Source organism: Pipistrellus hanaki (genome assembly GCF_964339955.1).
Source record: "Pipistrellus hanaki genome assembly, chromosome: 9".
NCBI lineage: Eukaryota > Metazoa > Chordata > Mammalia > Chiroptera > Vespertilionidae > Pipistrellus > Pipistrellus hanaki.
In genome coordinates, this window is record NC_140511.1 from 53,430,468 (window position 1) to 53,456,729 (window position 26,262).

General features: G+C 34.8%; 1 protein-coding gene across 2 annotated transcripts in view; it reads right to left on the reverse strand.

Moving 5' to 3' along the window:
• The window catches only part of SOX6 (SRY-box transcription factor 6), a 522,879-nt gene that overhangs the window by 416,645 nt on the left and 79,972 nt on the right, over positions 1-26,262 (reverse strand). The window contains exons 2-3 of one of the 2 annotated variants that reach the window (XM_084895473.1): positions 22,798-22,868; positions 8,052-8,133 (exon numbers count right to left, since the gene is read on the reverse strand). The gene's annotated coding sequence lies outside the window, so the exon portion shown is untranslated. The remainder of the gene's footprint in view (positions 1-8,051; positions 8,134-22,797; positions 22,869-26,262) is intronic. The other variant, XM_084895470.1, reaches the window with a different exon arrangement.

The following is a 26,262-nucleotide window of genomic DNA, read 5'->3' on the forward strand; positions in this document are numbered from 1 at the left end:
AACATGAATATCAAGACAAAAAAAAATACCTATTTTAATGCAGTATTTTTCAAACTATTGAGTGGATAATAATAATCAATTTTCTGAGTGCCAATCAGCAATTTTTATTAAAAAGAAAAGGTGATAAAGGAAGGGAGGAACAAAGGAAGCGAAGGAAATGAGAGGGGGGGAAAGAGAAAATAGAACACATCACATGTAAAAAGAGTAAATATCGTTCATGAGAACTTTTTATCTCAGTTATATAACATTGCATACTGGGTCAGAATAGACCCAGTATGCATCAGAATAAAAAATTGTTTGAAACCCTAACTTAAGAGGAGCTGAAACCACTGCTCTCACATAAAAGGGAAAGAGCCAACCACCTTATTCATTTAAAGGTTTCTCTAATTCATGGACTATAGCAATTGAAGCCATTTAGTGCCCTTGGGGATATCCCTTGTTATATTCTTATTTGAAAGACTATAAGACAAAAGTAGTTACCTATCAGTTTACCCAAGGGCAAGAGAGAAAGATTTCTGAATAATCATTCTAGTTCTAGAATCATGAATTAAGGGATGATTTATAATGAAGAAAAATAATATAATTAGAAGGATTTCAAATGTCATTCTTTTCACATTCAATAAATTCAAGCACTTACAAATAAAAGACCAAGGAAACTACTCTCTAAAAAATGATTTGTGGAATCAAAGGGCAGCAGTGTCACCCAACATGCTTTATTTAAAGAAACTCAGTAATCTCTCCTTTTGCAAAATATATAAGATACGGATAATGTATGGGATGGCAGGAAGAAAGCAATACACAAAAGGAAGGTGCATATAAGTGATTTGTTCTCTTTGGTCTTATTTCAAACCAAACCAGTATGGTGGTCAGCTGTCAGCCAAAGAGAACGGGGCCAGGAACAGAGCCAATCAAGCTGCGTTAAGTAACTAGTCATTCCACAGAAATATGTACAGCTCTTGTTCCCTGGCAGTACAGCTGGCAACAGCACAGCAGTAATTTGAGGGGCTTTCTATAGAGTGCTTATGAGTTTGATTTCACTGTTGGCTTCTTGCCATTGCAACCTATACACTGGGTAGCTCTGTGAGTTACCCAACTATGTGCTTAGATGATAAAGAATCAGATTTTTCACTTGGTAGGCATGAAGTCAGCTGAGTTTTTACTTTGCCAAATGCTTCTTTTTTTGTTTTTGTGAACTCCTTGGGTTAAGAAAAATACATAGTTTGTTTTGCCAAGCACTTTTCCCCTACACTTTGAGCCATGTATTTCTTTGGGAAACTAAATTCTTTCTATTTCACTCATAATTCATCAAACTGTTTTCTCTGACAACTTAAATCTTTAAAGCTTTTTAAATACCACTTCTCTCATTTTATCTCCATTACTCTCCTTTTTCATACTTTCCCGTTGACAATAAAAAAAATACATAAAATTTGCCAGATTTGAAGTAAAAAGGATGAATATAATTCAATTTCTGAGGTTCAAGATGTTTTACATGTGTCCAAATATAATAGTGTATGTATAAGTGATTCAGATGCTGCCTTAAAAAATACAAAAAGTTTCTAAGCTGAGGACACAAAGAAATTAACAAACATACAAGTCAATCCATTCTCATGAAAATTCTTGAGCAGTAACTAAATGCACATTTAACCATCTGTATAACCCAATGCCTTGTTTTCATATATGAGCAAGGCTATGTGGACACATAAAAATGTTGAACATCTAGCATTAGAACTCTCATAAAGGCATCAAATATACTGTACAGATATGATGCCTAAATGATCTAATAAAAGCCAATTTCTAATGATTAAGAAAAACAAGCTCGCCATAGAAAAACAAGCAATTGTTGACAAAGCCTTGATTCCAAGGAAAGATGGATGGACATGAATTATGAAGGTTTTTGTAGGAAATTACACATTTTTTTTTAATTAAAATAGAATTTAACTTGTTTAAGAAACCAGGGTAGAGGAGTGGGAGATACAAGCCTTCTCCTGAGGTGTAACATGAAGCATAATTTAAGATATCATTATTCTTCAATTTTAATATAAGCTATTGAGACTTGTAATGAAAGGTCAGAAGTGTTGCCTGCAACCAAGTGCACTGTGACATTCTCATTCATCTGCTGAGCCTGAAGCCCCACAGCAGCTGAAGACTGTCCAATCAGGCTTTCCAAATCATCCCCCAGAGCACATGTATTAGTGGATACCACGTTGCACATGCTCCTCACTCATCTCACCCAACCCTCTCTGCCACCAGTAATCCCTTTCATTACCAGCATGCTATCCTTCAGCCATAGAAGTGGCATTAGAATCAGATCCCTGCTAGCCATCTCTGTCAGTTCAGCTGGAGATGGAAGGCACCCTCATTCAGTTGCAGCCATTGGAGTAGTGCATAATTCTGGGTATTATTCATTCTAACCAATTGTGAAACCACCATTGAAGAAGCATGCTTAAGTGGTATGTCCTTGTTTGTGACTGGGCAAAAGAGTTAGTTTGTTAGCATTTTGGATAAAGGTGTGTGTGTGCGCGCAAAAGCACATATGTGAACATCTGCGACTATAAGAGCTACATGGAACTGAGTTATTTTCCTCTTGAATTAAGTCATACAAATAGCTATGCTGAAATATAATCTATAATAATAAAAGCATAATATTCTAAGTAGACCAGATAGCCGAATGACCTTTCAGATGTCCTTCCAGACAACCTTCCAGATGAAGCTGGGGCTGCAAGGACTGAGGCAAGCCACCGCGGCTGTGAGGGCTGAGCCCCTTGCACAAATTTCGTGCATCGGGCCTCTAGTACTTTATAAAATACATCACTCTCTTTGTGTGGAGGGACCTAATAGGACAATTGGGCAGGTTTCACATCAGTTGGGGTATGGGTGGACACTGTGTTCTTTCTTTGCACCCAAAACAACAAGTTAGAAAATATATCTGTTTGGAAAAATTATCTCAGCTTTTACCATGAGAAGGAGAATTAGGAAAGTTTGAGAGGTTCCTTATCCAAAAAAAAAACAAAACAAAACAAGCATTAATATTAGACTGTATGTGCAGATCAATAAGATTCTATAGAAATGAAAAAAGTATTCTTAACAAGAAAGTTAAGTTCAAATGAATGTTGTTTTCAAAGATGATTCTAAAGAAGGACCCAGTATTAGAGGTTTTCATTAGAGGTTCTAAAAAAAACAATTCCTAGTTCTTTAAGTGAAATAAGGGTAAATGGCAGTTAACTGTGTTATGCCACTCGGGTCTATATGACCTCAACAGTACAAATGATACTTTCTGGGATTTTGTTTTCCCTTAGAAAGAAAAACAAAAAGAAAAGTTTTTACATAATCATGAGTCATAGAGTAAGAAATGGACATATAAATGTCAGCTCAGTGTAAAGGATCCCTGAAGAAAAGGAAGAAGCCCAGGAGATGTGCATGTCGAACAAAAATGGAGAATATGGCTATATTTCAGCTCAAGCCAATATTTCCTTTTCAGGAATCATCCCTTCTAGCTCACTGCTGCCAATCCATGGGTAGCATATGAGCGAGATGAGTTCATGAGTAAGATAAACAGGGATGTTCCACGGCAGGTAAATAAATTTGTTTCCACTGAGATAATTATTCTTACCGTGTGTCACTGCTCTCGTGGCATAAACAGGACAGGTGATGACATCCTATAAAATACAATTTTTATCCCTATACTCCTGACATCGAGATACATAACTCATTCAGCTCTCATGAATTTTTTTTTTTTTTGCTCTGAAGCTATGAGTGGTTTTTTTGTTATTATTGTGCTTGTTTTTTTGGCTTTTTAAAAATCGTTATTGAATGTCTGATAATGTTAAGAGACTGACAGAGGAGAATGGGACTGTATTATTTTAGGCTACCTGGACCTTTTAAGGACTACATATGTAATTATGTGAGATAGCTAAATATAATTATATTACTTGGATTTTTTTAAAGATTAATATCTGCATTATATAATCTCTCTGCAATACCTGTGCTCTCAAATCAATGCCCTCTCCCACACCTCACACTCTTTCAGACCTAACCTAGGCAAGAAACAAGGAGTCACAATTCTTTGTACCAACAAATAATTTTTCTAACTATAATTCATTAGGACCTTATTCCAAAAGTATATGCATACTTACAAGATGGTTAATCCTCATTAAAAACTAAGATTACATGACATAATTACATGTAAATAAGAAAAATGAATTAAATTCTTACCCCTTCCTATGTCAGGCACTAGTTGTGAATCATATATACAATTAGAGTTATATTGCCAAGCTAAAAATATTGGTAAAGATCTAAAAATGACAAACAGTGCCTTTTAAATTAATGTCTTATTAGTTGAGTGAAGTACACTGACAAAGAATAATTTATGCTTATTCAAACTGCACTCGACATCTTCAGGTGTTTCCAAATGAGCTCACAGAAGAGTGATTAAATGCATCTGATAACAAGCCACACATTGCTGAAATTACTTACCGCCTCATTTTATGATTAATTAAACATGTAGATTAAAGTTGCAAAAGAATTTAGATTAATGAGCAAGTTAAGTCTTGCTGATATAAGTGAATTGGGAATTGGATGCTCTGTGGAACTTTATAAACATGCATTTTATAATGAATAAGACAAGGCTACATGCAGAATCGTGGCCACCAGGGCCTTTTGACGATGCAGTCTTTTTTAACATGGTTTGACAGCTTTCAAATAACATTCTTCCATAGGCTTTAAACTTTGTGCTCTGCTGTAAAACACAAGACTACGTAACTCATGTACCAGGAGTACAATTATTTTTAAGCTCTCCAAGGAAATGACCCCCCGGAGCAGCAGCTGTTCAGAAAAAAAAACAAAAATGACAAGCTCAATTGTTATTTTAATCAGAAATAGTTTCATAGTTAACAGCAGTTATGCAACTTGTAAAATTATATGACACCTCATCAGTACCTCCTCTTCCATACCCCTTCCTCCAAAAATAAAACCATCCCTAAAAGTCATAGCTTCCAGAGGACTTATTAGCAAAGCAGGGTGCTCGATCATTCATAAAATATTCAAAGCCTTTTATTAGTGAAGTTTCTGTGCTAGGAAAGGTTATGTTTAAATTTATGACAACTCTTATCAGCTTGAAGAGTGTGTCAAAATATCTGCTAGGGTTTGCTGAGTATCCAATTTTTCTCTTTTAAGATCAGTTTTACCTAATCCATGTAACTCAGGCTGTGTCAAAAGCCGAGGTGGACTTTATTACTTCCCAGAGCAAGAGAAATTCAGGTTGATCACAGAGATGTAGTGCATTCTCCTTTGCAAGGAACTCAGAAGTGAAAATAAATTGAGTCAAAGTTATTAAACTAGCTTTTAGTTTCAAATCTATTTCACTTCTATTACTAAGCTGGTAGCACAATGCCATTTATTAAGTACCACAGAATAATAAAGACACTCCTACAAATTCTTTGAATGGATCCAATCTGCTATCTAAAATACACCTTTAATTTTTTCTACTTATTTTCAGATGCATGATTCAATCCTTGGCAAGAGTGAGATTTTTTTAAAAGTGTTAAATGTTTTCCCTTTCAATTTAGATTTTTTAGCCTCCAAAGCCTTACCAAGCAAACTACGGAAATTTTTACATAAGAATCAAAAGGAGCTGCTTCATGACACAGGTGGCAAATTACCCTCATTAACCCCACATATTTATCATGTGGACATAATTGCCCATTTGAAGATTTATGTTAATGAAAATATAATATTGAGACATAAGTCTCTGACTACACTGAAATTCATTAAAAGGTAAAATCATTTTTTAAACAGACAAAACAAAATAGTCTTCATTTGATATGTTTATTTCAATTTTACTATGTTGTGTTTTTCACTGAGTAATTTAAACCATATTTTATCACCACAAAAGGTTACCTCAAATTTGTAAGCTTTTCCTTTATAGTTCAACTTGAATGTAACAGTAAGGTCTTCTAGGTAAAAATATGGACCCAAATACTTCAAGGACCAAATAATATACTTTTCATTTATATAAAAATTTAAATTTCTCATTTATATCCTTCAAAAGAGGAAATCTGACAACAAAGTAGTTACATTAGCCTGAAAGAAGCTAGGTTGGGTAACTAAAAAAAAATTTCTTTGCAATTTTAAATGCACTTGGTATGTGCCAACGGGCATAGATTATTCATACAGCTCAACAGCCACCAAATTTTAAGAATCAGGATCTTTCCACTCCAGTCATTGCTATATTATTCCATGGCCCCACAAATTATGAGGTGTGTCCTGGAATTACTAATAACTTAATAAAATTGTGTCATTCCTAAAGCATTTTAATACAAGAAGATACATTTATTTCCCTATGAAAGTAACTTTTGTAAAGTCCTAAATACTGAATATACTTAGCTATTATATGTACTTATTATAATTAGCATGTTTCAGTTTTTTGATAAATGCTTTATAAAATGTACCTGCACTGAGTGCATAAATTTACTGGTTGTTTAAAGTTAAAGAGTTAAATGTTTACCTGAAATACCAAAATAGGTACTTTGCTCTGAAATTTTGAATAAATGAGCAATTTAAAATATCCCAAATCAGCCATAATGTAATATAAAAATTCCTAAACATTACTTTCATTAAATCAAGATGGCAATTTATTGTAACATATTTTCTTTTATTTCACAACATATAGTCATGTGGGCTATGAACCTTGCATTTTTAAGAGGAGATTAATATTTTCTCTATTTCATATATGGATTGAAAAAAGTATTAAAATACTCACCAGAGACTAAAATGAGACGACTAAATTCATTTTTGAATGTGATTGGGCCAAGGTTTGTCAAGGTGAACTACAAATGCGTTAATATCCACCACACTGCCAAATGCTGAATTATTAATATCGTCGGCTCCTCAGTTTCAGTTCATGCCCTATAGAGGAGTTTTGTGAGATCCATCAAAAACTCAGCCTCTCAACATGTTTACAAGCATCCTGGAGGCAAAACGACTTAAACTAAAAAATAAAGTTACTCTACCCAAGCAAACTGTCATCAAGGCCAGACTAGGCTTCATAAATGCAAAGAACTAGTCTATGGCAGAGGGAGCAAAAATGAAGCCAGGTGCCACTCCATGCCAGATCCTTGACCACTGGGCTCCCAGCACTTGAGATACTAGGCAGAGGACTAACCGCAGTTCTTCCTGAACCAGGATCTACAGCATTACGTACTGTACTTATAAGTTGTTTGGAGATTTATAAACTATGATTATTTTTTAAAGTCAAAGGTTTCTAAACTTTACTCTGTACTTTATATTGTATCAATTCTATGATGGATAATTCAGATCAAAACTGATTTCGTTTGCCCTGGCAGGGTGGCACAGTTGATTGGAGCATCATCCCATATACCAAAAGGTTGCAGGTTTGATTCTCCATCAGGGCATATACCTAGGTTGCAGATTCGATCCCCAGCCAGGCACATATGGCATGCAACTGATGGATGTTTCTCTCTCTCTGAAAATCAATGAAAACCCTATCCTTGGGTGAGGATTTTTATAAAGTGATTGTGTTCATAAAATGCATAACCTACAGCTAAAACTAATATATGTCAATTATATCAGAAATAGATAAATACAAATGGGTTGGAAAGTTGGGGAAATTTAAGATTTTTGATAGTCATCTGTCCGACCTTTCATTCAATAGCTATGTCCCCTATAAAGCAAGGCAATAGTCTGGTGAAGGCCTGGGGAGGTGGGGGGCAGGGCAGATACAGCCAGAAGGAGTCAATGGGGGAAAAGGGGACATCTGAAATAGTTTAAACAACAATGGTAATTTTTTTTAAATAAAAAAGATTTAATTGTGGTAGTACAATGGTTTAATTTGTATATAACATTTAGCTAATAATCCCAATAATTTTAAATATAAGTTAAAACAAGAAAATGAAAAGAAACTGGGTGTTAAAGTTATGAAGGCCTTAGTATTAAATCACAAAAATTCAATACAACCCTCATTTGCCACAGAAATAAGTGTGAACATTAGTTATACTCATAAATTATATATATATACATATACATATATATTATACCTGGGCTCTTATACAAAGTGATGAGAGGTCACAAAGTCCTTCTTGAAGCATTTTCCTTTCCTCATCAGAAGATATAGAATGTCTAAAAAGAAGAAACTAATAGTTATTGGACCCACTATCTGCCAGATATAAAATAAATGTTCTCTATGCATCAGATAATCTTCCCAACAACCACACTCCTTTTATAGATAGGACACTGAGTCTTAAGCTAAGTAATTTGTCCAGAGTCACACCAATGGTGGGGATGAGAGTAAAGCCCTAGAATGCAACTCCAAGGTTCATTTGTTCTCTCTGCTACATTATGCTTATTTATAGCCTAGACCAGTGGTCGGCAAGCTCATTAGTCAACAGAGCCAAATATCAACAGTACAATGATTGAAATTTCTTTTGAGAGCCAAAATTTTTAAACTTAAACTTCTTCTAACGCCACTTTTTCAAAATAGACTCGCCCAGGTCATGGTATTTTGTGGAAGAGCCACACTCAAGGGGCCAAAGAGCTGCATGTGGCTCATGAAACGCAGTTTGTCGACCACGGGCCTATACTATTTTTGTATTTATGTTATTCTCTACTAGCTAGAATTCCTTTCTGGTTCTCATCCCTACTACTTCCTTCCAAGGTTTATCTACCCCAAAAAGTATGTTGTATTCTCTCAGCACTTTGTTTAAAAGCCTTTATTACAATACTTGAAGTTACAAGGATTCATACAATAACTTTACATAAAGTTACCAATATTATCATCTATTATATATTACAGCAATATAATCAGAAAATGGTTTCATTGACACACTAAAGTATGTTTCTCCCATTCTACACTCCTCTATTCTCTTTCACTTTCAGAGGAACTGTTATTATTATTACTATGATCATTATCATTATTACTTTATATTACCAACCTCAACAAACCAACTTTTGTTCTCATTCTATTCTCTGGATTCCCAAGATAGTGCATATGTTCCTGCTTTTAATCTGCTCAAATGTCCTCACCTCTCTTTCCTTTCAAACAAAAATTCTACTCCTTAACATTTTATAAAAGGTATAAGACATTCTTGATTGTTCATTTTTTGCAACAAATATCTAAGCACCTATTGTTTGCTAGAAACTAAGAATAGAAAACAAGATAGAACTTATTTGTCTAAGAATTTACAACTTATTATACTACAAAAAGATAAGTAAACCAAAATTTATAACATAGATTTTTATCATAATAAAAGTATGTAAAAGTTATGCGGATACAAAGAATAAAAATTAAATTAATGAGCCATTCATGGAGATAATAGTCCAAAAAGGCTTCCTATTGAAGGTTGTATATAAAAGAAAGTTTCACTAACAGGACACAGCAGAGGAATAACAATAGTATTCATCTGTTATTGAAAATTTTCTATGTGTGAAGCACTCAATTAAATTCCTTATATAATTTCTTCATGTATGTGGAGACTTATACTACTGACCAAAATGGACAAACAATGAGAGAATTTAACCTTCTGGCTTAAACTAAAAAAAAAAAAATAATAACAATTCTCAGACACTGACCAGCAGGCATTGAAGGACGGTGATTTCTGAGAAAGGAAAAACAAATGAGTTTATCCTTACAGCTTATTGCATAAAAAAAGAAATTACTGCCCAAGCCGATTTGGCTCAGTGGATAGAGCATCAGCCTGCAGACTGAAAGATCCTGGGTTCAATTTTGGTCAAGGGCACGCACCAGTTGCAAATTTGTTCCTTGGTACTGCCTGCAGGAGGCAACCAATCGATGTGTCTCTTTCACATCAATGTTTCCTCTGCCTCTTGCCCTCCTTTCCACTCTTTCTAAAAATCAATAGAAATCCTCAAATGAGGAATAAAAGAAAGGAAGAAAGGAAGGGAGGGAGGGAGAAAGGAAAGGAGGGAGGGAGAAAGAGAGGGAGGGAAGGAGAAAGAGAGGGAGGGAGGGAGAAAGAGAGGGAGGGAGGAAGAAAGAGAGAGAGAGGAAGAAAGAGAGGGAGGGAGGGAGGCAGGGAGAAAGAGAGGGAGGGAGGGAGAAAGAGAGGGAGGGAGGGAAAGAGAGAGGGAAGGAGGAGCGGGGAGAAAGAAAGATGGAAGGAAGGGAGGAAGGGAGGAAGGAAGGAAGGGAGGAAGGGAGGAAGGGAGGAAGGAAGGGATCACTGACTGCAGTGCTCAGAGACAGAGCTTTGTGGTCTCAGTGAGTTAAGAAGATAGAGCTGAGGATTCTAGGGAGACCAAGGTGGTCATAGTGCATAAGCAGACTAACAGAGGAGAGTTAGACTGCCAGAGACCTGCAGAGTCCCTCACAAAAATTTAAGCAATTACTAATCAGCTAGCTCACACGTATAAGGAAACTAACCAAAGTTAGAGCAAGATATCCAAAAGGATCAGAAAGAATAATCCCAAAGCTCACATAAACCAAGGAATAGTTTATTTTCCCATCATCAAAAGTATAAAGCTTCGCCGAAGCCGGTTTGGCTCAGCGGTAGAGCGTCGGTCTGCGGACTGAAAGGTCCCAGGTTCGATTCCGGTCAAGGGCATGTACATTGGTTGCGAGCACATCCCCAATAGGGGGTGTGCAAGAGGCAGCTGGTCTACGTTTCTAGCTCTCTCCCTTCCTCTCTGTAAAAAATCAATAAAATATATATATATATTTTTTAAAGTATAAAACTTCAAAACAAAATGGGTATTGGTGAGTACTCAAAGCAGTATTGCCTTAGTAGTGGAGAAAATTAACCTTACAATAAAGGCTGTACTAGTTTCAACTTAGAGAGCTTAAAAGCAAACATTCAAAGGATCACATTTGGGGAGTTGAAGAATGATGGCATGAAGAATAATATAGAATTCTTGGACATTGACAACATTGTGATGATTGTGGGGGTGGAGAGTGAAGGAAGAAGGCATAGAGGGAATAAATGGTGATGGAAATATAAAATAAAATAAAAGTATCTCAACTACATATCAGGGGGGAAAAACTACAAAAATATTTCCAGAAACACAGAAATATTCAGCACTCAAGAAGGTAAAATTCACAATTGATGCCAAAAATAAAAACTATCAGCCTTCAAAGAAGCAGAAAAATAGAACCCATAATGAGGATAAAAAATCAATCAATTGAAACTGATAATAGAATGAGTTGACAGGGATATTAAAACAGTTATTATAGTTGCATTCTATTTGTTAAAGACATTAAGTATAGACTTGAATCTATCATAAAAATTCAAATTTAACTTTTAGAGATTAAAAAAATGTCTGAGATGAAAAATGTATTGAGTTGAATTAAAACATTATATATGCCAACCAAAAGACAAATGAACTTAAAGACTGATCAATAGAAACAATAAAAATAAAAACACTATAAAAATGTGAACCAAATCAGTGAGTTGTAAGATAATTTTAATCTATATAACATATATATAATTAGAGTCCACACAAAAAATGGCAGTGAACAAAAATATTCTGAAGAAAGAATGGTTGAAATATTTCCAGGCATGACAAAAATTAAACCAACAGATACAAGAATTTCAAAAAACCCCAAGCTCAAGAAACATTAAGAAAACTACAAAATAATCAAATAGCTTACAACCTGTAAAGAGAAAATCATAAAAGCAGGTGGAGGAAAATTACACATCATATTCAGAAGAACATATATGAGTAATAGCAGACTTATTTTTGAAAATAATGCAAACAAAAAGACATGGATTTATCTATATCTTTAAATAATTCGACAAAAATATTAATCTAAAATTTTATACCTGGCAAAATAAAGATTTTTTTTCTGAAATACAAAAGCTGAAAAAAATCTTACCAGCTCAACAGTATACATATCCTATAAGAAGTGTTAAAGAGATCCTTCAGGCAGAAGGTAATGTTACCAAGTAGAAATTGGAATCTACCCAAAGGAATAATTACACTGGAAATGATGTGTGTATATATATGTAAATCTAAAAGACTGTTTTAAAAAAAAATCTCTTTATATATTATTGACTGCCCTAGCTGGTTTGGCTCAGTGGATAGAGCATCAGCCTATGGATTGAATGGTCCCAGGTTCTAATCAAGAATGGTCCATTCTAATCAAGGATGGTCCATTCTAATCATTGAATGGTCCATTCTAATCAAGGGCACATGCCTGGGTTGCAGGCTCAACCCCCAGTATGGGGCATGCAGAAGGCAGCGGATCAATGATTCTCTCTTATCATTGAGGCTTCTATCTCTCCCTTCCCTTCCTCTATGAAATGAATAAAAATATATTAAGAATATGTATATATTATTGACTATTCAAAACAAAAATTATAATTTTTAGGTTTATAATATATGTAGAAGTAATATATCTGAACAACAATAGCATAAAGGCTAGGGAAGCGAAATGAAAGTATAGTATAAGATTCTTTCTTATAGCAAATGTAAAGTGGGACAATATTACTTGAAGTAGTAAGACTATTATAAGTTGTATAGTTTTCTACAAATTGTAAATCAAGCACTAAATGTAGTAAAACAAAAAGAAATGAAATAAGCCAACAAAAGATTTAAAATAAAATCATAAAAATTATTAATAAATAAAAAACAAAGCAAGAAAAAGGAATAATGAAGAGATAATACAAGAAAACAACGAACAGATTCAACCCATCAATATTCACATTAAATATAAATGGTTTAAACACCCAAATTAAAAAAGATTATGATACCAGAATAAAATGTAAGACTCAACATTTGACTGTATTCAATCTACACACAAAAAAAAATCCACTTTAAAGATGAAGAAACAATATTTTAAACAATATTTTAAACATAGAAACTATATACCACGGTATCACTAATAAAAAGAGAGTGTTAGAGGCTATCAGACAAAGCAGATTACAGAGCAAAGAATATTATTAGGGATAAAAGGACTCATGTATAATGATAAAGGGGTCAAGTCATTGGGGGGACATAATGATTCTACATACTTATTTACCTAATATTCATTTAGTTTCAAAATACAAGAAAAAAAATCTAATAAAATTTCAAGAATTATTAATTTTTAAAATCTCTCTCAGTGTGATGAAGGTCTGGGGATGGGGAAGGTAAAGGAAGGGAGTTGGGATGAAGGGGTCAATGTGGGGGGGGGACATCTACAATACATTCAACAAATAAAGATAATTTTTAAAATATAAAATATATGGGAGAAGCCATATAACAAAAGAAAAATAATAGAACGAGTAGAAAAAAAATCAGTAAGGATATAAAAGACCTCAACCAACTTTACCTAATTTCATTTCTAGAATTTTCCAGCCAACAAAAGAATTAGGAATTCAGTAACAGAAACATATCTGGAAAAAACCCTAAATATTAAGAAATAAAATAATCAGCATGGCTCAATGGTTGAGAATTAACCTATGAACCAGGAGGTCATGATTCAATTCCAGGTCCGGGCACAGGCCCGGGTTGCAGGCTCGATTCCCAGTGTGAGGCATGCAAGAGGCAGCTCATCAATGAATCTCTCTCATCATTGATGGTTCTATCCCTCTCCCTCCCTCTCTGAAATCAATAAAAATATATTTAAATTTTTTTAAGAAATAAAATAATATGCCGGGACCGGTTTGGCTCAGTGGATAGAGCGTCGGCCTGCGGACTGAAAGGTCCCGGGTTCGATTCCGGGCAAGGGCATGTACCTTGGTTGCGGGCACATCCCCAGTAGGGGATGTGCAAGAGGCAGCTGATCCGATGATTCTCTTTCATCGATGTTTCTAACTCTCTATCCCTCTCTCTTCCTCTCTGTGAAAAATCAATAAAATATATTTAAAAAAAAAAAAAAGAAATAAAATAATACTTATAAACAACCCACTGATCTATGAAAATATAATAAGGAAAATTAGAAAGTATTTTGAACTGAATAAAAAGGAAAATATTACATATCAAAATTTATGGGATATAGCAAAGGAGTATACTATTTGCTACTATTCCTTCTATGTTAAAGGACAAGTATAGCAATATAACCAGAGAGTCATAGCCATCAATCTCAAGTATCTTCACTTTTCTCAGCCATAGTTGCCAAGTTTTACCTTGTGTCTCTGAAATCAACAAGACCCTGCCTGTATATCCCTCATGCACCCCACCACATATAGTCATATTGACCCTACATTGGCTTGTAGAATCTTAGAATCTAGACATAATTATTAAACCTTCTTTCTGTTCCTAACTTCCAGTTCCCAAAATACAACCCTCACTTAAACATTTGCCTCCTGCCTGAACTATTGCAATAGCCCTCAAAAGCTGTTTCTCTATACAAATCTTTTTTTCCCACTACTAATCAACTCTGCTGGCTAAACTAATTTTAAAAGCAAATCTCTTGCCTTACCATTGGATTATTTGATTGTGATTGGCCCCTTAATGTAGCCTTACAGGCCATAATGGTATGATCACTAAATATTCTAGCTTATACGTACCCTATACCTAAGTCAAACTTTGAATTTCTCAGTGTTACCTATCCCATAATTCCCTGCTTCCATTTGTCTGTTCCATACCCATGTGCCTTCTATTTCCCTCACTATCATGATGCTCCTCTCTGGTTATCTCTTCATCCATTTCATTGGCAAAATTCTACTCAACTTTCAAAGAACATCAAAAAGCCTGCTTTCCTGGTTCCTTCTTAAAGGGACATGTCTTTGATTCTTTCTAACCACCAGTGCTATTTTTTTTACTTTATTAAGGCACTAAACATAGTATATTCTACATGGAGAATTACATCTCTCCTCTGCTTATTCCCTCTGCAATAATCAATACAACTTAATTAATATGTATTAATCCTGCCTTTGAGTCATGCATTAGTTGGACACTAGGGACACAAAAAGGAATAAGGAGTTGGTCCGAAGGTTGTGGGTTATTGTTAAGCTGATTAACAAAAAGGAATAAGGTTTAATAATTATGTCTAGATTCTAAGGAGCTTGATAGCAGAACTTTGAACTTGTGCATTTGTTTCTAATGCAACATCTAATGCTCTGCATTGAATATAGTCAGTACTCAATATATATTTGTGGAGTTGGAATAATTTCCAACACACAATATGCACTCTCCTGGGAAGAAAGTATTTGCTAATCTCATCTTTAAATAGCTTTCTGGGGGAAATCAGAAGTTAGATTGACCACTGATTACACCACCCAGTGTGAAGATGCTACTGAGTCAGATCTCTCCTCACTGAGACACTTAAGTTCCAAGTATGCTAGACTGCTTCAAATGATAAATTCCATATGGCCAGAATGTCCAAGATTAACATTTTGGCCCAGTAAAGATGATTATTTCTTTATATCACAAAAATCTCTTTCTTGTACCCTCTTGGGAATTGATACACAAGACACTTTAAGGTGATTTAAGCATGGTATGCATTCAGTTTATCTGGGAGACTCACACTTGCTGTTTAAGCTCACCACATCTGCACAGCCTTAAAATGTGTGCTTTTTAGGCTACCTAGCATTGCTGAGAGCCTACATGCAATGACACCTTTCTACATTATGAGATTAGGCAAGCCTTGCATTTACTCTCAACATGCTTACATTGCCCCTCTTCCTGGGAAATAGAATGGAAAGACACAATAAGGCTTTTTTTAAAGATGGCACCAGTAATAAAAGGAAATTAAAATGGTCCCTGGTGTAATGCAAAAACAAATATTAAAACAAAACAAAAAACTTCTTGACAATAACATTTATTAATAACAAGGAAAAATTCAAGCAGCAAAAATGAGGTAAGGGGTAGTAGCTCACTGCTTCATGAGCAAAACAAGCCCCAGTCCCTGGTACCTGCCAGGATAAGACCTCTTTGTTTTGAACCCTGCTCTTCCCAGGGGCTCTCCCTAAATATGAGTGACACACATATCCTCCAGGAAAAAACTCACCAAGGCAAGCAACAATCACTGTGCCCATTACTGAAATTCCGTTCAGCAGCATAAGGACCAAAATGAAAATACAATCTCAGAGAAGGAAAGAGAGAAATGTAGGAAGAACAGAAACCCAAAAACACAAGATGTGAAATCTGTATTTCGGAAGATAACTATTGGCATAAAATGGTAGCAATATTCTGACAGGGTGATAAAAAGACAGGATAGGCCTTTTTTCACTGCATTCAGTGTCAGAGTAAGATGTACAGGTTCTCAAACTAAGATGTAAACAGACCTGAGGTGCTCTGACACAGTTAAGTTTATAATCAAGAGTATCCCAAATGAAGTGTGACTCTGCTGGTACTCTAGAGTGGGAAGAAATATGTTCCTTTTTTTATTATATTTTATTTTTTACAGAGAGGAAGAGAGAGGGATAGGGAGTTAGAAACATCGATGAGAGAGAATCATCAATCAGCTGCCTCTTGCACACCCCCTACTGGGGTTAAGCCCACAACCAAGGTACATGACCTTGACCCGAATCCAACCCAGGACCTTTCAGTCCATAGGCCGACTCTCTATCCACTGAGCCAAACTGGTTTCAGCAAGAAATATGTTCTGAAATCAGACAACAGAGTTTGAATCAGAGAGAGAGACAGAGAGAGAGCAAGAGGAAAGGAGGATACAGACAAGAGAAGTGGGAGAAAAGGGAGAAAGAAGCAGGGCGAGAACATAGAAAATGTTTTTATCTTTACTGGCAATATTTAACTCACTTTTGATGCTTGTAGCTGGCGACAATTTAGTGAAATGTGAACATTTATAGCCATACTATAAGATAGCATGAAATATGTATTTCAAATAAAACTATATGCTAAGAGTCATATTTAGAGACAAGCTTACAACAAAATGAACCAGAATTTGTTGCATACTCAAACAATCTTTATAAACTGAATCATTACTAAAATATCTCTATCTAAATGCTAGAGTAAATCAATGACTTGTTTTTTACAGAATTACAGACAAACTGTTTTTTACAGAATTATATTTCACATCTTGTAAATCATTGCATTTTAAAATAATAGCTAGCAATGCGTAATCATTGCATTCACTGATGCTCCCTCACTTCCTTATATTTGAGACCACCTCCCAGCTCAAATGATGGCTTTATTTCCCTTTCTCTGCATACATCTAATACCTCTAAATATTAATGAAAGTTATGTAAGAATACTGGACGATGATTAAGCCTATCTTCTTGGTTAAAATGGGTTGAGAGAGAGAGCAGCTTTTGGAGGGAATATTCAGGTTTATTAGCTGCTCTTAGCAAACTACCCCCAAGCCCCACATTGTTTTCAATCTTGAGTCAAGAAGAATTTTTCTCTAAAGGGCACTGAATCACTTTAATGTTGACTCTCGTATTGCTCTACTATAAAAATGTAAAAGAACCATAATAGCATCTAAAAAAGAGCCATTGGCACTATATTAGTTTAGAGAAAACCCTAAACTGAATACTAATGCAAAATGTAATGATAATTTGCCCCGTTGCCAAAAGAGTTACAATAATTATTTTGCCATAATGTGTAAGTTATCTTAAAGGTGTCTGAGAATATTACTGTGTAGGATTCAAAATAAGTCCCCAAGTGTCACTGTTCTCATGGTATATATATATATATATATATATATATATATATATATATATATATATATATATCAATCACAGCAACACTGTCCTCTGATTAGAGGATTGCTTCATGAGTAAAGAAACATTATCTAGAGGTCATTCAGCCTCCTTGATTGGCAGCCAGCACAGATCCACCTCACACTGAATTCCACTTTATGGTGAATATTGTGATTGTGAGGTTCCAGTAAAGTGTTCAAATAGAATCAATACAGTTTTACTTCCCTTTTCCTTTATAAACATGACCAAATTTTTGGAGCTTTTAAAGCAAACCAAGATCAAATTTAGACATGTTGTTTGAAATTAGCGAAGATGACACACTTCAGTGCCAGACAAAAGCCCTGATTTTAAGAGTCGGTTTTTGCCTTCCCAGAAATGCCTAGCTCGGGAGGTGTATTTTTATGCCTGCAGATATTGGCACGTTTCACATTTGAGATTATGACACATCAACTTATTTTGAAATTTTTAAGTCTTCCAACTGCGCATGTTTCAAGTACTTCATGACTATCACTGATAATTGAGCAATTAACTTAAAATTACAAAAATTTGCTGTGGTGGCGCAATATGTAGTAAGCAACATGAAAGAATAAAAACAGAAGAACTTAGCACAGTGAAAAAAAAAAGTAATAAAGGGTAAAAATAAGCCTTGATAATAATAATAGAACTAAGTTTTAACGGTCCCAGGTTTCAGTGGTTTAATGGTGCCAATAAAATGGCTTAATGAAACAAGTACAGAGTATTACCAACTTTTTAGAGCAGTGTGTTCTGGGGCAACAAAAAAGGAAGCTTCATTGTAATTGGTCTTGCATAATATTCAGGGATTGGTCCAAAAAGTAAGTATGGGAGTTTCATTAGACAACAAGCAGAAAACGATTAGGTTGAGTCCTGACAGGCAAAGTCTTAAGAAATACATATGTTCAAAAGAGAGAGAGAGAGAGAGAGAGAGAGAGAGAGAGAGAGAGAGAGAGAGATGTCAAATCTTTCTTTAAGTATAAGACAGACAAAGCAAAACATTTAGGGTTAAAGATGACCTCAAGAAATCATCAAACTATTGTGGATATATCTGCAAATCAAAAACTAAGATACACAGCTTGTCATCAAGAGAAAAGGGATGAATCTCAGTTATACTAGAAAAACCAGAAAGCCTCTTCACTGTTCATTCCATCAAGGTCTCTAACACGGGCTTTTCCAGCTAAAACCATAGTGAAGAGCAGCTTTTTAGTGCTTAAATATAGCCAGTGAAGCAAATTCAATAAACCTAAATCCTACCTTTTTTCCGTGGCAGGCCATCTTAAAGGATTGCAAGGAAAACCAACAATTTAGAAAGTCAGAGAGGCAAGAAATATTCAAACTACAGTAAATAAAGGATGCTGTTAAAAATTTTTTTTTCTCAACATTCCATCCATATTGCTCCAAAACACAATGAAGAGATTAAAATAGGCCATGCTACACATTCAGGTATAAATTAGAAGCAGAAAATGAAGCAAGCAGAAAGAACAATTGTCTAAAGGCACTAGAATATAAAACTTTAAAAAGCTTAAAATATAATGGATATACACATTCAGATGAGCAAACTGCTTTCAATTAAAGTAGATTTCTAGCCACAGTTCACAAATGTATAGTAGCTGTGTGTATCAATGCAGACACTTCAAATGTCAGTATATCTCTAATTAACATGAGCACACAACTGTAAAACTGAGAAGGCACAATTTTAAATTCCTTACATTCCCAGCATTAATGCTTTCGTGGGGCAGCGCCCGTTGTCATGGAAAATGGCATTCAAGCCCTATTTGTGGATTTTCACAGCTCATCTTTTTTATTTACCTGCTCTATGTCAAGATTAGCCTGGAATAATATTTTTTAAAGATAATGCACTTAGACCTACTTGTCCTTAAAATCACAGATGTTTTCACTGAGGGAGCTTTGCACTGGGCTATGCTCAGTTTGAAATAGATTTTGTCCATTTAAAAATACCACAAAAAAAAAAAAAGAGATGAATTCGTGATTTGTTGTTGTTGTTGCTAAATTCCTAAAAAAAAAAAAAAAAAAAATCATGCCTTTCAAAAACTTCAGATGAAGCACAACCTGTGACAGTTTTGGAATAGGAGATAGGCCAGTGTCAGGAAGGAGCAAATAATCCAAGAACATAGGGAAATGAAGTGGCAGAAAGCTCTCTGCAATCTCCTGCTTGACTTACTCTATCTCAACTTTCCGAAAATATTTGTATAGCAATCTTTTGTTGATCAAAAACAACAAAAGAAAGAGCTAAAATACTCTCTTCTGAGAAAGGACAGCCTGATATAATGGAAAGAGCATTAAAAGATTAAGTCCTGCAAAAATTAAGCCAAATTAATATCTGCAAAAACAAGTGTCATATCAAATCAAGGAATTGCTATTATTATTTCCTGAAGCACAGGCTAACCAATAATCACTTTTTGTGCCAGACAATTATAATACTGTTTGTACCTTTTTCAGGGAAAAGGTAGCTAGTAAGAGACCATGAACAGAGATAGCATTTTATAAAAGGGAATTCATTTTCAAGTTACTGAAAAGGCTTGGGTAACCTGATAAAGCAGGTTATCTAAAGATCTATTTCTGTTTTGTTTTGTTTTTAATCGATCATTTATTGCTCTGGTAAATTAAATGCTCAAAATTCCGTAAGTATTTTTTGATTAGACACAAAAAAACTAAATGTGGGATATTAACAAGTAAAACAAGGTCTTATTATACAATGCCTACTTTGGAAAAAGAAAAGGGTAGTTTAGTTTTTGAAGAGGGAGATAAAAACCTATAATAAGATGCTTTTGGCTTCTGAAAAGATAAGCACTCTTGTTCACAGTGTTTTCCTCTTCTGACCTAGGTAGTAGATGTGAGTAGGTAAGATTCCAATCGGTTCTCACACACCCGTGGTGTGGCACATTCATTATGGATGTGCAAAACAATATCCCACCTTCCTTATCTCGCAGACCGGCTTCTACACACCTTACTAAGAAACCTTCCCATGGCCATGAGGTATAACTTTCTGCCTTAGATCATGTAGCAAATAAGCAGTTCCAGGACATGGAAATTAAAGTTCCTAAAAGAAGCCATTGTCGCTGATCCCATTTGCTTGTTCTTAAAGCCAAAAATAGATAAATATTTTTATTGTTTTAGCTGTCTCATTATTCAGTGTAAGTGGCAGTTTCCATGATAATTGAAAGAAATGGGAACTCAAGCATTCTGGATGCCATGTTAATTTTATCTGACTTGTCTTAGTCATAGTATCTTGCTATGTTTCTTTAATAAGAAGGTTCCATATTCAGAAGAAGGCCCCCAAAAGAGCCTGAGACCACTGACCAAAGGAACAACAAAGCCCATGCCCTAATCTAGCATATGGAAATTCTCAAGACTGGAAAACAATTACTTTAAGGCCTGTATGATTAGCATTACTTTTGTCTAAGTAATCAAGGAAAATCTGAAGTTGAACTCCAGAAATAACCATATGAAAACTATATCCACGGAGACCCATCTTCTATTTTTAGCATCTTTCTGTTAAATCACAAGAAAAATCTCAACTATTTGGATCACCTCCATTCAAAGTTAGTCTATGTATGATGGAGATGGTGGAGTAAAGAATTCAGAAAACAGAGAGCCTTCAGGTGATGAAAACAGTAGAGAATATTTCAATAAAGGCTATCTTAGTGGAAATGCCAGTAATTATCTTGTAGGTGCCATTTTTTTAAATTTTAATCATCTTAAAAACTTACAAAAGGAAATGACTGAATAATATGACAGAAGAGTGATAGGAGGTAAAAGAAAAGATAAAGCAACTAAGATAAGATTAGAACAACTGGAAATTATTCCCTTTCATTCAAATTTCTAGTAAGATCAGCTCAGCCCCTTAGAATCATCCTTTTTTCTCCAGAGCCCCTTGAAAATAGTTTACATTTCTTTCCCCATCTTCTTTGCCTCCTAATCCTCACTATGATACCTTGCACAAATTAAAAGCTTATATTTAATGCAAATGAAACATGTAGCTTAATATTTTGTGTTCTACTTAAGAACAGTTTCAAAATAAAATGTGAATTGATAGTTTCATAAAAATTACATATTATTCTTAAAACATTGAAAACATACAAAATGCATTAAACTATATTAAACACTTGTGTCTTCTTTCTAAGGTTCATTCTAAATGCCAGCCTCAATCTATGGTACCACTAAGAGAAAGGTAAAGCTGGGGTTTTTTTAGTTGTAATTCAGTTTGGTCCTGGGAGCCTGTCCTTGCATCATCCACTTACTCCACCTCCATCTTTCATCTCCAGCCATTAAGCAGTTTTAAATAAATTTTTGCTGCTTTCTGCTTAACTACTGAATAACTTAAACTCTAATTTGTAATGTTACCTTTTTTAAAAATACTTTCCTAGAAGTATATTCTCTAAAGTTCTTGTCCAGAGAACACTAAGGGAGGAAAAATTCCTACATCTTTGTTGTTATCGAATGTAAAGCAACCCTTGAGATGCCAGTGGATTACAACATACTACACATATAAATGTATTTTAGACTCTACTTAAATAGTCTGTTTTTTAACAGACATCTTTAATACCAACCACATACTCTAAAGTGCTTCTATATTAGTAAGTATATATTAATTTAAAGTACTTTCAATGATCATTAAGGTTTATTCAAATTTTTTCTTGAAGTTTACCTTCTTTCCTGAGAAAAAAGTATCTTTGTTCTCCAAAATATCGTTTAAAATATAATGTTGTTTTGAGAGATGGTGAAGAAAGCAAGAAAGGCCCCCAATTTGATAGACATTATACATTCACTAAATGAGTCTGGTTCCTTAGTACTTGATCTTCTCCTATACTGACAGCTCTTTGAATTCGATATCATCTCACCTCTTTTCAGTGAGCACAAGCACACAGCAATTTTCAAGTCCAGACAATCAGAAGACTAAGAATTGACCAGGGTAAACTATCCATGTGTATACAGACAAGCCCCTTTAAGGTAGATCACTCCTATAGTTGAGCCTCATCTGAAAGAGTAAGATGTCTATTCTTTCAGTGTATTATAATGGGCCCTAGTATTTTTTTTTTCTAAAATCCTCTTAAGAAAACGCACACAAAAAATTAATAACACTTAAAAAACATTTACCAAAGAAAAAAACTAATAAAAATTCTCACACTGGAGGAATTAAGACCTTGTTTACCAACTATAATTTCCATGACACAATGAGAAGAGTAATAAATAAACCAATACTTACAAATACACCAAGAAAATCAGCCCCAGCACCCAAAATCACTGGTAAATTGCCTTTGAATTCATGAAAGTGACCTGAAAATATAGAGAGAAAATGAAATTAAAAAAAGATTAGGTAAGTCTCTTTTCTATGCTTTATTAAAGAAGTATGCATTTGACTACAAATCATACTACTTTTAAGTCCCATCTTCTCTAACAACTCTTTCTAAGATGACAATAACAAAAGAGACAATTATTTCATAATACAGCTAAGAATGCAAAATCTCTACCCATGATAGCCTTTTATATAATGTTATTAATAAACTTTGTGTTTAAAAGTGTAAGTAAATACAAAAGGAAATTTTTTTATAAAAAGATATAAAGGCTTACAAGTTACATTTGAAAAATATGTTTCATTTATGTCTGCAAGTTAAAATGAATTAGCTTCACAGAAAATATCTTGGATGTGTTCAACGAGAATACCTTATAGGTAGAACAAACATGAAAGGATGCCGTTTTTGTTCTACATAAAGTCTGGAACCCATTTAGACTCTTAGGTTACACACAATGCTTTCTGTATGAGCCATGATTCAATTCAAAATTCTTTTACTTGCACACACTTTAGTTCTAGCAAAAGAGGTAACAGATGCAACTCAAACACACAGAGCTAGCCTTGTAAAAAGTTTAACTAGCACAATGAGTCACTTTATGCCTCTAAATATCTATGGTTTCCTCTCTCCAGAACCCCCATGCATTAGAAGGTAGTTTGGTTGTTTATTTTTATTGTTTGGTCTAACTACAGCACATTTTTAGTACATGAAAACAAAGAAACTTTGTTGCAAAGGCCGTATTTTTTCCCAAATGTGAGGGTGGCTATAAGTAGGGTTCAACTGAAAATAATAATGGAGCTTAGGTTCCTAATTTAGGTCAGAAACTTTTCTAGACTCTAGAGATTGGTTTGATTCAAAACCCTTTATTAAATATATATATATATATATATATATATATATATATATATATCCAGTAAACATCTATGTTAGTTAACTTACTTAGCTAAATAGATTTTTTTAATTGATTATGAAAAAGAAGAAGAAGAAGAAGAAGAAAAAGAAGAAGACAACGAAGAAGAAGAATCTTTATCAACATCATTTGTAGGAATCACTGCTCCCAATGTTGCACTAACAGCACAAATGGCCATAATAAATTGGGTATCGACACCTGAATTAAGTTGAGACACAAAATAAATATCTAACTCAGCCTTTCCCCAGCTCCTACAACATGCTTTTGCCTAAGTGATGCAGATAATTTATTGTATTTTCAAGTCAGGATTAACAGATAATGAATCTGTCCTGGGTGTTTGGACAGTTTTAAGTATCAATGGCTATTATACCCATTAGGTTTCTTCACCCAGACCTCCTTCTCTTTTTAGGGAATGGTTCCTGGGCCTTTCCCAATCCAGTTTGCAGCAACTCATAATGTCTACTTCCATTAATGCAAGAAGTCTAGGAGAGTCTGGACAAGGGAAGGTAGCTCTCTCATTTATTTTTTGTATTATACCCTTGTCCTTATGACTTTCTGGTGTCTTAGGAACCAGGAGAGCAATTTTATGTGGGACATCATACAACCCTGTGTGGACACACTCTATGTACCATTCAAAGTCAGCAAAGAATACTGGTTTTGTTACTTTACTGGTTTTTTCATACTTTATCCTACCATGAATTATAAATTATGGCTTTGAAGTTATGCACAAAATAAATCTATATCAAAATTTATATCTAAAGCCTAAAGCCTGGAAGAATCCAAAATGATTTTTAAGTACTATTACATTTTTTTTTAAATAATCACACCCTGTCCTTCTAGCAAATATTTTTAAAGCATTAATTGAAATTGTGCAACATACACAATACATCTCATTCTTTCCTTTGCATTTAAATGTTGGGGGATAAAATAAAATGCATCTAGAAATATTGTGGCTCAGCATAGCTCTTTTTTCCAATACTTGTACTCTTTAAGTTAAGATCTCTAACTCTGGAAATATTTTAAGTTTGAAACAAGTTAAATTCCAGACATTCAGGGCAAATAATATTTTAATATGCATTAATATGAAATCAACAAACCTCATTTGTCATATCAACACAGTCTTGGTACATATGTTAGAAACAACTCTGTATTTCATTACCAAATGATATACACTATTGGTGAATTTTGTAGCAAACAATTTAAAAAGTTTGTTTCTAAAAATCACAGAGTTCATTATTATAACAAAGAGAAAAAGAATTTAGTACATACTTACTCCTGCAGAGAATTTAGAAATAAACAAGCAACATATTATGATGGCCAAAGAGTTAAGAATCAATTCACAGGAATTAACACATAACTTGAAGCAAGCTACTTCTTAGAGAACTAAAAGAGTTTAGGCTGAAGAAGACATTTCTAAAATAAAAATAGCCACTTTGGTCCTGAGGGCAGCACAAAAGTAAAAAGACAGAGAAAAAAATGCCAAAACAAATCACCGTCTGTTTTATCGATAGAAAATCACTATCTGTTCAGTAAAATGAATCCTCAGAACACCCAATGATCATAGATTATTCCATTCCTCTGTTTACTCATTCTTCATTCAGCAAGTAGTTAGAGATTGCACTGAACAATAAGAAAATAAAATGTTTCTTAAAATTAATAAAATCCATGCTGTCCCAAAAGGTAAAGGATCCCTCCTTTCTAGAAATATCAATGATGAGAATCACTGATCAGCTGCCTCCTGGGAATCGAGCCCATAACCCAGGCAAGTACCCTGATCAGATATAAAACCATGACCTCCTGGCTCACAGGTTGGCACCCAATCTCTGAGCCATGCCAGCCGGGCAAATGAATACCGAAAAATATTATGCTAACTAAAATAAGCCAATCTGAGTAAGACAAATATCACATGGTCTCACTTCTTTGTGGCATCTAATGAACAAAATGAATTGACCAACAAAATAAGACCCAAAGAAGGGAGGAAAGGGACAGACTGACATATCTCAATGAGGGGTTGGATGGACAAGAAGAGATAAACCAAAGAATTTATATACTTACTAGTGACCCTGTGCACGGATTCATGTACATTGAAGGGAAATTAATTAGAAGGTGGCTGGTGGGGCAGGATGGGTGAGTTGAGCCAGACACATTCTTGAGCCAACCTCCTGTGGTCCCTCCTCACCATTGCATCTGGGGCGACGCCATGGCTAGAAGGGCATCTGCAGTTACTGCAGCTCAGCAATAAACCAGATTCAAGGCCAACAGTGCCCCAGCAATTACATAACCCACTGCTGCAGGCAGAATCGCATGGCCCCTCGAGGAATCGGGCTCCCTCCTCTGTTTCCGGTGTGTGTCACCCAAGAAACATGGCTGCCAAGTCACCAGAGCTCAGCAGCTCCTGTGTTGAGCATCTGACCCCTGGTGATCAGTGCACATCATACAAACCAGCCAGTAGGCTGGCCAGCTGGTTGTA